Source organism: Typopeltis vanoorti, chromosome 17, assembly GCF_054136105.1.
Source record: "Typopeltis vanoorti isolate ZY-2024b chromosome 17, IOZ_Tvanoo_1.0, whole genome shotgun sequence".
Lineage (NCBI taxonomy): Eukaryota > Metazoa > Arthropoda > Arachnida > Uropygi > Thelyphonidae > Typopeltis > Typopeltis vanoorti.
The window spans coordinates 43,242,585-43,257,341 of NC_143565.1; the positions used below are offsets into that span (position 1 = coordinate 43,242,585).

The window sequence follows — 14,757 nt, forward strand, 5'->3', positions numbered from 1 at the left end:
CAGGCTCTGAGCAGTGTTTCAAACCAATGGAATGTGTTCCAGATGTGATGTTGCTAAAAGGTCACTCTACCACAGAGCATGAAGACAGATTTTCAGTTATAACAGCAAAGCGTAATTGATGCACCATGGCAGATCAGATTACAAGTCGGCTCCATTGAAGCACAACTGTGACAAGATGCCTGTATTCTGAAAATTTATGTCTCTTTATTCACAGTTTCAGGGGTGTTGTATCCATAAAAATTGGACAACACAGCAATGGACTGAAGTACTTGGACAACATCTGGCATGAAAGTTGTTCTGCTTACAATCACAGGAATGTCCTTGAAAGGGATAGATATTGTGGTGCTGAGGTCATGTGGGGAAGTCATTATGCTTCATGGATGCATAAGTGCTGGAAAAAGAGGGACTATGACTAGTGAACAATATTGCAACGAAGTTCTTCAATATATGTTCAGTTGTTCCATGGTGCTGTAGGCAAAGAATTCATTTTTATGAATGACAATGTCACACCACATAGCATGAGCAATGGAGATACTTCTAGAGACTGAGCATACTAAACAAATCGCATGTCTGTCACGTTCCCCAGATCTCAACTGCATAGAACACATTTGGGATGTAATAGGAAGACACATTGCTGCTCCAAATTCCCTTCCAGAAAACAAACAAGGACTTATCTTTGCTCTGAAGGAGCAGTGGGCCAGTTTGCCTCAAGAACTCATGAATCACTTGGTGCTAAGCATGGTATGACGTTGTTAGAACTGCATCACAGTTGGGACTGGACATATTCCATACTGAAATGTTTCTCATCATAGTTTTCTGTAAGCACTCTATATTAATTCCTTAACTACATCCTTAGGAAATTTGTAACATTTTCCCAAAAATGTATTGCAATTTCATTTGGATGAAATTTATAACACATTTTTTGTGTAATATAATTTATAAGTATGCTGACAATAAATTTATATCCATATTTGGCTCTTGTCATGAAAATTTTTTCATTTACGAGTAAGGATGCAGTTTGTCCTTAACTTTTGGACACCAATGTAGTAGGCAGTGGATCTCCATTAGCCTCACCAATAGCTCACTCATCACTAACAGTGATTTTAAAGGCACTGAAGTAAGAGTAAAGCAAATTATGCTATGGAATCTGCCATATCTGCCACTATTGCATGTTCCTGAACTTTAACTTGTATTGTTGTTTGAAACATTGTAAGTTATAGGCTTGTTTTCTGAGTTACAAGGTTATGAGCTAAAGTTTCCAGGAAGAAAAATCCCATTATTATTCCAAGTTCCTCCTCTTATTGCTGGTGATACCTTTGTCATACACATGGTTCATCATCTTATCCTATCCTTCTCATCCGTCCATAAGGACAGGCTGAGTTCCACCGGATGAGGGGGCTTACTATGAATTAATGCAGCCAGCTCATTACTCCTCTGCTGCATCCCCTGGGGGCAAGTATTCATGACTGTTGATCCATGTGTGTTCGCAAAGCCAGTTTGCCTGTTCTTGGGGGGGGGGGGGACAAAAAAAACAAGTTTCTGGGTGAATAAGCCCCCTACCTCCATATGCAACTGGCTAACTAACCTTTAGTCGAAAGAGACCAGATAAAGATTCCTCACATCTTGTATGGGAATAGAACCCAGGTCTTTCTGACCAAAAGGCTTCGTCTATACCGACTGAGCTACAGAGGCTTACAGTTCATCATACCGTGCCTTGAATACATTCAAATTCTCTGCAGTCACCACACTCTCAGGCAGTGCAATTCAATTATTCACAACTCTCCATGCAAGAAATAATGCTTACTACCATTCTCACACCCTCCTTATATAACTTCCAGGGATGACTTCCTGTTCTTCCATCTCCCACTATTTTGTGAAAAGCCTCTTCAGTGTTAATCCTATAACAACCCCCTTACCAACTTGTATGTCTCTATCATATCATCCTTCTATCTCCTAGACTCTGCGAATTGCATCATCTCAACTTTTCTTCATACTCAACTGAGACCAGAAACTGCCTTAGTCAATTGCCTCTGGACCCTTTTTAATATCCCATCATCCTTTGAAAACAGGGTGACCAAATCTGTACTACCCAGCATTCCATATGTGGCCTAATCAAGGCCTTATACAATGGAACCAGAATTTCTTACTTCTACAAGTCAGTCTCTGCATTATTCCCAGAATTTGTTGTTGGTCCTCACTGTTTTGACAACATATCCACTAAATTTTAGATCCTTATCCATCTCATCACTTCAAGATCTCAATGCCTCCAATAATATATCCCATCAAGAGTAAATTCTGCATCCCATCTTTGTTTTTCAAATTTTAAAACCTTAAATTTTGCCACTTTGAACTGGCATTCATGCCCATTCACTTATTCATTCGCTTATTTTGTTCATGTCTTCTTGTAAGGCCACAACATCTGCTCTGCTCCTCATAGCTTGTTCCCCTCTTTCCAAAATCTGCAAACAACCATATATTCCCGTTCAAATCTTCCCTAACATCATTAACATACAGGTTAAATAGCAATTGAACTGCCCACTCAGTCTCCAAAAGTCAGATAGGGCTAAATGGCCTCGCCTACTCCCGTATTCGGGAATAAAAAGGCGTTTAGTTGATTTTTTTTTTTTTTTTTGTTAAATAGCAATGGTTCTAAAGCAGATCCCTGAGGCATACCATTAGAGACTTTCCTCTGTTTCGATATTGCTCTCTCCATACACAATTTGCTGATACCTATCAGATAGTCAATCTCAAATCCAGTGCACTAGCCTAATATCCAGCCTCACCCACTCTAGTTTGACTATCAATTTATGTGGCAATCTATCAAAAGCCTTTTTGCAAAATCCAAGTATTTCACTGTGTATCCATCTCCCTTGTCCAATGCAGCTGTCACCTTATTGTAATAGTAAGCAAACATAACTTCCCAGAATTGGGTGGTTATGTTGACATAATGACAACATGATGTCAACCCAGAATTGGATTGTCAACCCAATTCTGTAGCTTTGTTCTCACTAGCCTCTGAAACACTCTTTAACATCAACATCTGACTCACAAACTGGCTTATAATTTGATTGTCATCTCCCTTATGAAGCGATATATGCTTGACTTCTTTCCACTCCTTTGGAACTTGACAATTAAACAAATATACCAAGGCAGATGTCAGTTATGTGATGAATTCCTTCCAAATATGTGGTGATATATCATCCAGTCCCATAGCGTTAGTAAAATCAAGTTTGCTCAATTCCCCATATACCACTTGCTCACTTATGCTACCCTTACCAACCAAATAACCTTCCTTGCCTGTTCTTCAGACTACTCTGGAATTGAGTATTACCATTCATTTTATCCCACCCCCCCCCCCCCCCACCCCCCCCCCCCCCCACCCCCCCCCCCCCCCACCCCCCCCCCCCCCCACCCCCCCCCCCCCCCACCCCCCCCCCCCCCCACCCCCCCCCCCCCCCACCCCCCCCCCCCCCCACCCCCCCCCCCCCCCACCCCCCCCCCCCCCCACCCCCCCCCCCCCCCACCCCCCCCCCCCCCCACCCCCCCCCCCCCCCACCCCCCCCCCCCCCCACCCCCCCCCCCCCCCACCCCCCCCCCCCCCCACCCCCCCCCCCCCCCACCCCCCCCCCCCCCCACCCCCCCCCCCCCCCACCCCCCCCCCCCCCCACCCCCCCCCCCCCCCACCCCCCCCCCCCCCCACCCCCCCCCCCCCCCACCCCCCCCCCCCCCCACCCCCCCCCCCCCCCACCCCCCCCCCCCCCCACCCCCCCCCCCCCCCACCCCCCCCCCCCCCCACCCCCCCCCCCCCCCACCCCCCCCCCCCCCCACCCCCCCCCCCCCATCTGCCTCCATAATGTCATCATCTTCTGCATTGCAGAAGACAATATGGAGGCAACATTATACACCTACCTTATTTAACCTTTTGATCTATGGTATACATTTAGATATTGCTTCTACTAGTTAGTTCTTAAATAGTACCCAAGCAGCATTGATCTCATCAAGGACAGATTGAGAAAATGTAAATTGCAAAGCCTTGTGAATAGAAGGAAGATGGGGAGGGGATATGATTGAGACATATAAGCTATTCAGGGGTTGTTTGTTTATTTATTTATTTATGCATATGGCTTTGAGCATTGTGTGTCCCTCCCATGATGAGTCTCTGACTCCATTGAAGTCAGGTCAGATGTTAATAACAATCTTCTTTTCCCCAACTCTTCCTTCCAAGCTACAGCTACAAGTTATCTTCTGAGCTGTTGAGAGTTTTTCCACTTGATTATAATAGAAATTAAAGATGCCAAGAAATTATATTCTTGGTTTAATCCTTTATTCAAGTGTAAGCAAACAAAGTTTGTGTGTGTGAAGTAATAAAGTCAAGCGGTCACTTGGCTTTCTTGTAGATGAAGAAGTAGTGGAGAAGAACTAGAGGTGAGTGACCAAAATGTTGAGTAGTCTATGGAATGCTTACTATGAGAATAGATTGAGTTTTTGTAGATTGCAAAATATGGTTGATAGGAGAAAAAGGGAGGGATGTGATAGAAACTTTTAAGTTAATTGAAGGATTTTATAGGATTTGTGGGAAAGGTTTCACCACTTTTCTATAGGGGATAGAACAAGAGGCTATTGCTGGAAGTTCAGTAAGAGTCTGCTTAGCATGGGTGTAAGGACCAGAATTTTTGCTTTGAGAGTTGTGAATGAATTGAATGGGTTACCTGAATCAGTAGTGAGTGTTTTGTCTAGTAATGGTTTCATTGAGAGGTACAATAGATATTGTGTTGATAGTTTGAGTCTCCCAATATGAGACTTAGTACCCCAAGGATGTGTCATGCAATAATAATAATAACAATGCTGTTATATGCCATCCAGTCGTTTTCGACTCTTGGTGATCTTATAAACAAAGGCTCTCTACCTAGCTCTGCCTCTTGTCCTTTCTTTAAGCAACTGCAAGTTCAAGTTGTTAGGTTATTTTTGAAAAATTATTGAAAGTTAAATCATATGATTTCTTCCCTCTATTATAAATTCATTTAAATTGCGAGAAGCCATCGCCTTTGTTTTGCTGATGTTTAAATTAATCCTGGCTTTGTTATTTTCTCTCTTAACCAATTGAATCAACTGCTCCAGATCTTCCTTAGTTTCTGCTATGAGGGTATCATCTGCAAATCTGAAGTTATTTTTCTTCACCAATCTTAATTCCAGCTGGATCTTTGTCTAAGTTAGCCATTCACTATAAATATCAAAAAGATAGAGAGAGAGAGAGTATACTGTTACAACGTTGTTTTCTCTAAAATTTGATGCCTTTTTTAGTGTAACTTCCTTCCTTATACTGTGATCTATCCCTTCCAGAATTTCCTTAAACTCCGAATACTTTTGTAATTTCCCTATGAAAGAAAATTAGCCACCAACTAAGAGTGAATTCACTAGACCTTCTTTCTGGGGCCGTCTCCTTTTCAGACACTGACAAATTTGTTTTTTAAAGCTGCGCCAGTCAGAGTCCTAGGACAGAAGAATCCTTGTTCAGAGAGATCTTCCCAGAATCTTAACGCCTGTTTTATCTTATTAAAGTTCTAGAGCGTTTGTAGAATTCTTAGCTTGCAGTCGTGACTCTAACGTTCTAAAAATTCCCCTTTTTTATTCCCATTCGCATAGGTTCAGATTTTATGAGTGGTAAGTTGGTCTCATGCTCAGGCAACACTCAGGTTTACATAACAAAACTGTTTATTAGGATCTTAGAGTACTTTCAATTAGATTCAAATACATACAATAATTTAATCAATTAAACACTAAATCAAACTGGCGAATAGAAGTGAACATTCTAATAAACAATCAACAACTCTAGCCTCTAAGTTAATCAATGATACACATAACACAATACGAAATTTTAAATTAGATTCTATCTACAATTCTAGCTCCTCACATTAATTTGGTCACACACATGAGCATAAGTTTTCAGACAACCAGTCCAATGAAAACACCAATAAATTGCTAAGCATATTAGTTATTCAAAGTTCCCTAAGTATTTGTCCATAATTTCTCTTCCACTAGAAACTGATTCACCTTTCCTTCTAATGCTATTGGAAAATAAGTAAGGAAGTTCTCTACGTTACCATCACTGTGTCTGATTACCATCTCCGCCTGGTCCATCTTCTTTTGTTGGATAAGACTCTGCACTTCCATCAGGTTGCATCCATGGGGAGGTCATGTTGTTCATCCGATAAGGCCTTTCTCTGCATTTAGCAATGCTAGCGTTCGTCTCAATCTTTTGTGGGTCACCTAGAGATATGGTCACCTAGGTTCCGTGGAGATGGGGAAAACAGTTCAAAAGGATCCATTGGCAAATAAACTAAGATGATAATTGGCCTGTAGAATTGTGCAAAAGAATGTGTCTTCAGAGTCTGAGGAATAGACAGAGAAGGGATATGAAAGAAACATACAACTTAATAAGAGTATCTTGCAATATAGACACAAGCTGGCTAAGGAATATTGTTAGAAAGCAGGTGAGGTCCAGGTTCTTTCCATGGCACATGATGAGTGCTACTATCATGAAGGTGTTCAAGGAGCACCCCTCAATAGTCCTTGGCCTCCCTGGAGGAGAATTCATAATAATGAGTTTGTTTGTGTGTAATTAGGCAACAAATCTAATTAGGCAACAGATTCGTAAGAAAAAGATGATGTGTAAAGAATATTGTGGACATAAGGATTATGATAATTATAAGCAGCTGGCCAGAAGAGTCGCAAGTGTTGTGCGGAAAGCTAAGACCCGAGTATGAAAAGAAATTGGATCTGTAAGTTAAAGACAACCCAAAGAATTCTATCATTATGCTGCAAGTAAAAGAAAGAATGAATTTGAAAGAATAACTCTGCTTAATGTAGGAGGTATTTGGGTGACTGATGCAAAATTTATTGTTCAACAGTGAGCAGCCATTTTGCTAAAAGCTGTCAACCTGTATATGCAGCATTGAACTCACTGCTACCTCTTCACCATATGAGGAAACTTATGTGGATATAGAGGAAATACTAGAGCTGTTGCACAAACTGATTAAGAATTCTGCAATAGGAACTGATGAGATATCAGCATGGATGCTAAAAGAGTGTTCAGCTGAACTGGCTATTCTTTGAGCAGGCTATATAATTTGAGTCTCAGAACAGGGAAGAATCCACAGGAATGGAAAGAATGTAAGGTAATCCCATTGCATAAGGGTGGTGCAAAGACCGATGTATCCAACTGTCGACCAATCAGTACCTCAGGAGTGGTGGTGAAGATTTTGGAAAAGTTGGTCAGGGCTCGCATTCAGAAATGGGTTGAAATTCAGAAATGTGAATCTCTACTTTGCAGTGAACAGCATGGGTTTACTAAGGCAAAGTCATGTTTTAGCAACTTGCTCACATTCTATAATAATGTTACTATTGAGTTAGACAAGGGGAATGAATACACCTTGATACTTTTGGATTTTGCCAAGGCTTTTGACAGAATACAGCATGGAAGACTGTTGCATAAATTGCAGAATATGGAATTGGATTATAAACTATTGGCATAGATAAGAGGATGGCTGACTGGCAGATATCAAAAGTGGTATATGTAGGGGGGGGGATCTACAAGATTCAAGGTAACCAGTGGTGTGCCTTGAGGATCAGTCCTTGGTCCATTGTTATTCAATCTGTACATTAATGACATTGGGAAGGATTTGACATCTGACATACAGCTATTTGCTGATGATGCAAAGAGAGATAGGGTAATTAGGAGTGCTACTGATATACACCACTTGAAGAATGATTTGAAGAGGCTCGAATTGTAAGCATGTGAAAATGACTGTCATTTCAATGTTAATAAATGTAAAATCATGCGCTTTGGTGTGATTAGATATGCAGTTCGTATTATATTGGTGGGATTATGCTTGAAGAAATTGATGAGGCTAGGGATCTTGGAGTTTTACTAGACAGGAAGTTGAAGTTCACGGATCATATTGCAGAAATTATAAATACAACTCAGGGAATAATGGCAATGCTGAAATGAACCTTGACATGTAAAGATAAGGAAGTCATTTTTGCTCTTTACAAGGCCTTGATAAGACCTCACTTTGATTATTGCATGTAGGGCTGGTTTCCATGGTGATTCTAATACAGTGGAGAAAGCGTAAAGAATAGTGTCAAAAATGATATCAGGATTGTGGAATATAGATTATGAAGACAGATTGAGAATTTGTAGGTTGCAGACACTAGCAAACAGGAGAAAGAGGCTGATATGATTGAGACTTACAAACTTTTGAAAGGATTATACAGAATTTCAGTAGGTGGAATTTTTCATTTTATGGAGGGTGGGGGAAAGAACGTGAGGGCATCCATGGAAGTTGAGAATGAATGTTGTCAAGAAGGAGATTTGATAGTGCAAATAGTGTGACCTCCCTTGATGAGTTCCTGACTCCCTAGAGGTCTGTCTTAATAATAATAATAATATATCAATCTCATACAAGAGAGGTCAAGAGACCTTATAAGCATATAAATGCCTTATATGGAGTGCAGATGAGGACTGAGAAGTTTTTTTTTTTTTTTTTAAGAGTTGTAATTGTTTGGGAATTGGGAATATTTCATGAGGAAATGCTGTTACAGAGGACAGAGGTGGACAGAATAAAAGAGGAAGAGGAGAAGCAGGCTCAGTGTGTTTGCAGTTGCACAGTAAAGGAATGCTGAGCAGCTGCTGCTCTTGTATTAACAGGTGCAACTGAAAGTGAAGGAATGATAGTGCATTCACTGAAGCAGTGATTGTTGACAAACCATGCAGTGTTTCAGCACTGTGTAGAATAAACACAGTGCTGAAACACTGCATGTGTAAGATAGAGGTTGAAGTGAATTAAGAGAGGGATCATCAATAAGCCTAATTGCTTACTTCTGGATAGCATCAAAGATTTAAAGGGAAATTTTAGGTGCACCACCCCAAACGTGAGCAGTATTCTAAGCATAGGCAGATTTAGGATTTGTATATAGTTTTGGGGTATAAAATAGCCTTTTGAACAAAATTGAATACCGTTTCTTGGATGCTGAGGAAGCTGTTGATGTGATGTGTTTATGCCAGGAGAGACTGGAGGTAAACATTAGTCCAAACAGAGAGATCTGATATTGTCTGGTGATTTGTGTGTTAATGAGGGATAAAGATAGGCGAGCTGAGATCTCTTTTATGAGAGAAAAGGCAATACTATTTTGGTGGCATTGAACATGATAAGGTTGTCCTCTCCCCATTGAAGGATAGTATGTAGATCAATGTTTAAGGCATTAGATGTATATGGTATGTAGCCTGGGATGTCAGAGTACTGCATGGTTTGTCAAATGAGCAGGTGTAGAGTACTGTCATCAGCAAAGCTCTGGATAGGATTAGTGGGGATTGTTGCAAGCAGGTCATTTATGAACAAGAGAAAGAGATTAGGTAATAGGACAGAGCCTTGAGGCACTCTAACATTGATGGTGAAACTTGAAGAGAGGGAGCCATCTATCATGGCTCACAGACTTCCGAAGCCTTTGAATGTGTGTGGCATCATTGCCTGCCAATTTGTTAAGCAGGTGATGATGCCACACACTTTCAAAGGCAGCAGCACAGGTTTCTCCATACCTTTCCACAGCATGTCTCCAGTGGTGGATGATGACGTAAGCTATGAGGTCAGCTATGGATCTTGAATGGTGGAATCGGCAGTTATTTTGGAGAGGGCTGAAGTGATGGCATTTGGCTGATAGTTCTATTGTATTGTTGACTTCCATCTTCCTTTTTAGGAATAGAATGAATATGAGATTGCTTTGATGCATTTGGATAAGTACCAGATATGTATAGTAGATTAAAGGAGGCATACAGTGCATGTATTCTGCTATGGTAGGAGATGATTTCCCTTGGTCATCAAAGCAGGAGTTTGAGGAAAATAGTAATACCAGGAGTTCAGCTTTATCTTTGGGTGAAGTAACAGTGGCGTCATCAGGAAGAGAGAAAGAGAGAGATGGAAGCACAGGAGAGCAGAAGTGACAGACCAGAAGTCATGGCTTCTATTTGGACAGGAGGCAAGTTTTTTTTTGCTGCTGGCTTTTATGAAATCAGAATTGGATCTACCGATGACTGATTTGCATATGTTGCATGCTTTGGTGTAGTCAGAGTATGAAACTAGAGTTCTTGACGCGAGCCACTTGCAGTAATCTTAATTTTTTTCTTTGACTGCTTTAACACACTTTTGGTTGAACCAGGCCTTGGAAAGCAGATGAAGATTATGTCTTGAATTGGAGATGGTCTTCATGCCAATGAAAATAATTTCTGTAACTTGTTCACAGCAAGTTTTAGGATCACATGAGCAGAAACAATATTCAGACCAAGAAAAGGAGGTGGAGAAATTCCAGAGGTCATCCCATTTGGCTCCTTTGTAGTGCCAGATGCAAAGTTGGGAATGGTTGGGGAGAGGAGCATTCTATGTTCTATATGAGAGGAGACATACACATGATTGTAGTCAGAGTTGCTGAGCGGAAGGGTGATCTCTACAGTGTATCTGGAAGGAGAACTGGTCAAAAAGCTGTCCAGAATATCTGGAGAGAGTGAAGCAGGTTATCAGGAATTCAAGTTAGTAGATCTACAGTAGATGTAGATGTCATTACTTATGGCAAAGACTTCTGCTTCTCGCATTCAGCTTGGTCATTGGTGTTGGAATTGTGGACTTTGAGGTCCCCCAGGAAGATGACCTCACTATTATTATTATTATCATTATTAGCTACTTCAAGGTGTCCTTAGACTCATCGAGGGAGTAAACATCATGTCAAGAACTATCTAACATTTGCACAGTATCTATCATACTTTTGCTTTGAACTCATTCATAGTCATGGCATGCACAGACTCTGGCAACCTATTCTACTCCTTGACTACTCTCCAAGCAAAAAGCCTAGTAGTTCTAACACGCTTGCTGCCTACACTCTTACTCAGTTTCCATGGATGGCCCCTAGTTCTTCCATCGCCAGACCTGTTCTGAAAAATTTCCTCTGAATTAAAATCTTGTAAAAACCCCCTCAGTAATTTGTATATGGCCCCTTTGTGTATCAATCATCAGCATATCAATTTGTATATCAATCACATCAAGCCTTTTCTGCCTCTCAACCAGTTTCTGTAACTTACAAATCTTCAGCCTGTTCTTGTAATATTTTTCATAGCCCTGCTACCATCTTGGTCACTCACCTCTGGATCCTCTCCATCTCATCATCACCAAGAAACCCTGGCACCCAGATCTGCGTGCAGTAGTCAAGATAGTCTTATCAAGGCTCGATAAAGAGGAGCAATAACCTGTTTATCTCTGCTCATCAAAGTATTCTTCAGTAACCAAGTAATCTGAGCTGCTTTAGCCACTTTTACTATGTGCCCCCTAAACTTTAACTTCCTATCAACTAACACTCCCAAGTCTCTGGCTTCGTCAGTTTCCTGGAGTACAGATCCACCAATATGGTATACAGGTGGTAATCTTTTCAACCCAAAATGCATAACCTTACACTTTGCCACATTAAACTAACATCCATTGTCCTTTGCCCAGTCTGCCAATCTATCCAAATCATCCTGCAAAAATTTCACATCATCTGTATTAGCATCTGCTCTACCCAATTTTGCATCATTGGCAAACAACTGAACAGTTCCTCTCAGATCCTTTACTATATCATTAATGTGCAAGTTAAGCAGTTGCTGCAGGGTTCTTTTGTTATTGGACTGCTACTGCTTATATATATATACATCCCCGAGGTATATATCCATCCTCATGTGCTGCAGTTTACTCATTAGAATTCCATGTGGTACCCTGTCAAAGGCTTTTGCAAAGTCTAGCAGTATCACTGTAAACCCATTACCTTCATCCACTTCGGCTGTCACTGTATTATAAAATGTGAGCTAGTTACTGAGGCATGACCTATCTTTCACCGAACCACATTGCTCCCCCATACAGTATCCCATTTTCATCTATCCATTCCTGTATTTAGTTCATAACCAACTTCTCCAAAGTTTTGACAACAACTCCTGATATTATTATGTTACACTTCTAGGGAGTCAAAAGACTCATCGAGGGAGGGCACCTACTCTACAACTCTCCATCTCCACCAATCCGCCAACCGCAACTATCTTCATCATCTACATCAACGCCATCTACTGCTGAACATCACCACTAATATTTTCACAGACAATCACAAACATCCATGCCTACAGTGAGATTCAAACCCACAGCCTTTTGGCTGGAGAGCATACACCCTAACCACTCGGAAAACCAGGATATGCTGATCGGTTTGTAATTTATTACATCAGTCTTGGAGCCTCCTTTATGCAATGGAACTATTTTCTCCTCTTTCCTCTCTCTTGGGACTAACCCAGAGCTGAGACTTAGATTAAACGATATGGTCAAGGGCACTGACAATTCCCTTGCAGCTCCACGTAAAACTCGAGCTGGTATACCATTCAATCCCACAGCTGTATTCACATTAAGGTTCTGTAATATGCTATGCACTTCATTTCATTTGCCTCAGTTCCCATATAAGCCTTGGCCTCTCTCATTCCTGCAATATCACCACCCGGATGATATACTCTTGCAAAGTGTTCGCTTAGTAATTCTACTATTTTGACTGATTCATTTACCTCTCCTACCATCAGCATTCATTAAAATCATTCTGCCATATTATTATTATTATTATCATCATCACAAGACCCCGTGGAGTCAAAAACTCATTTAGGTCTTTTTGTCATACACACAGCTCACCATACCGTGCCTTAAACACACTCAAATTCTCTGCAGACACTACACTCTCAGGCAAGGCATTCCAATCATTCACAACTCTGCATTCAAAAAAAACCTGCTTCTCACACCCTCCTTATACAGCTTCCAGGGATGACCTCTGGTTCTCCCCTGATCTCCCACCATTTTCTGTAAAACCTCTCCGACATTGATCCTATAACAACCACTTACTAACTTGTAGGTCTCTATCATATCACCCTTATTCCTCCTATCCACTTGACTCTGTAAATTGCATCTTCTCAACCTTTCCTCATATTCGACATTCCAGAGATCAGGAACTACTTTAGTCAGTCGTCTCTGGAACCTTTCCAACATCTCTCTTCATCCTTTTGAAAACCAGGTGACCAAATCTGTGCACAGTAGTTAATGTGTGTCCTATTCAGAGTCCTGTACAATGGAGCAAGAATCTCCGTACTTCTACGAGTCACTGTCCTTCACATCATTCCCAGAATTCTTTGTGTTGTCCTCATAATTTTGGCAATGTTCCCCCTAAATTTCAGATCCTTATTCACTATCAACTCAAGATCTCTTGTTTTCTCCACCTCCAACAATATATCCCCACCATGCATAAATTCTACACAGTGGTGTAGCTAGAGCTTTTGCCGCCCCTCTCAATACAGACCAAAAATACTACAAAAAGTCAAAATGACGTATAGGGAAATAAATTAAAACACTATGTTTATTATTGAAGTAAAATTAATTTCAACATTCTAAATGTTATTTTTTCTTGCTTTTCTGTGTGCAAAATCGTCGATGACATTGTCGAAGTCTATTTCATAGTAATGTAGGTATTCTTAATCAATTTTATTTAGAAAAACTCCTCTCACAACTAGCAACACTTACAGCAATTGTGAGGAAAATTCGCAGTAGTGTTACAATACTTGGAACTGAGTTCTCAAGACTGTATTTTAGAATAAACTGCAAAAGTTCAAAAATGTTCAAAGTGCCGTCTGGGACGGACCACCCCCTCCACTCCCCTCTAGCTATGCCTCTGATTCTACATCCCATCTTTGTTTCCCAAATTTTAAAACCTTACATTTTGCAACATTGAACTCGCATCCCCATTCACTCAGAAACACAGGCAATAGTGAATTACAAAATCATAGAAACAGATCAAATAGCAATTAAAAAAGGAGTCATGCAAGGCTGTCCATTGTCACATTGTCATATTTCAACCTGTACCTAAAAGTAGTAGTAGACGAAGGACTATGGATGTGTGAAGGCATAACTGTAAATGGATGAAATATAACACATTTAAAGTATGCTGATGACATAGTTATCACTACAGACAGCCAAGAAAAATTTAAAATATCCTGACCAAGCTGCATCAAACAAGTAACAAATATGATATGAAAATCAATTTTAGTAAAACAAAACTAATGGTAATAGGAAGAAAAAGGGAAGCAATCCAAACAAAAATAGGAAACAATAATATAGAACAAGTAAAGCAGTTCAATTACCTAGGATCAATGAACCCTGAAGATCTAGACTATTTCGTAACCATCAAACACAGAATCAATAATGTATGGATAACAATGGGCAGACTACAAAAAATGTAGAAAAATAAAAGATTAAACAAAGAATTCAAATTGAAGATATATAAAACACTGATAATTCCCACAGTACTCTATGACACAGAATGCTGAATCTTAAGAAAAAACGAAATGGATAAGCTCAATGCTTTTGAAAAGAAATGCCTAAGAAAAATCAATAGAACCAACTGGACAGAAAGAAAAACATATGAAAAAGTCAGAGAAGAACTTAACTTTAAAGAAACAATAATTACAGCACTAAAAAAGAGTCAACTAAGCTGGTTTGGATCATGTTTCAAGAACGAACCCAGAAAGACTACCAAACATGTTATTAAATGGTAGAATTGAAGGACAACCCAGCAGAGGAAGACCAAGAAAGAAATGGATTGACAACATTAAAAATCAAGCACCCACTTAAACTCCATAATAGAACTTCATAAAAAGACAGCAGA

The 14,757-nt window shown here is 40.4% G+C and overlaps 1 protein-coding gene across 10 annotated transcripts in view; it reads left to right on the forward strand.

The window, feature by feature from the left end:
• LOC150097328 (MIF4G domain-containing protein) overlaps nt 1–14,757 on the forward strand; it is a 177,923-nt gene that overhangs the window by 133,820 nt on the left and 29,346 nt on the right. The gene's annotated exons all lie outside the window — the stretch shown is intronic.